Genomic DNA, 358 nt, shown 5'->3' with positions numbered 1-358 from the left:
CAACTAAGCTAACTAGGCTGGCTTCTCCCTGTCCTTATTTTCTCTTCTACTTCGGGACGCCTTGTGAGTGCTAGGTCGCGGGTTTGATTTACGTCCGGGGCGAACTTTATCCTAAACGGATGAGGTTCGTTCTCGGAACGGCTGGCTTTCTCTTATCCTGTCCTTTTTTTCTCCCATTTCGGGACGAAAAGACCTTCGTTTTTAGAGTTTCCTCTAGCATTTTTTTTCCATGTTCCTTCCTTTTCCACTACGTTTATGGTTTGAAATCATTTAGCTCTGCGTGTGACCGAAATTCCTTGTCCTAGAGACTTCCTATGCAGTTTTAATGGCAATTCTTTTCAATGCTAATTGCTTTTTT

The sequence above is a fragment of the Diaphorina citri genome, unplaced genomic scaffold, assembly GCF_000475195.1.
Source record: "Diaphorina citri unplaced genomic scaffold, Diaci psyllid genome assembly version 1.1 scaffold7624, whole genome shotgun sequence".
Taxonomy (NCBI): Eukaryota; Metazoa; Arthropoda; class Insecta; order Hemiptera; family Psyllidae; genus Diaphorina; species Diaphorina citri.
The sequence above is the reverse complement of the archived record's forward strand: the minus strand, read 5'-3'. Positions refer to the sequence as shown.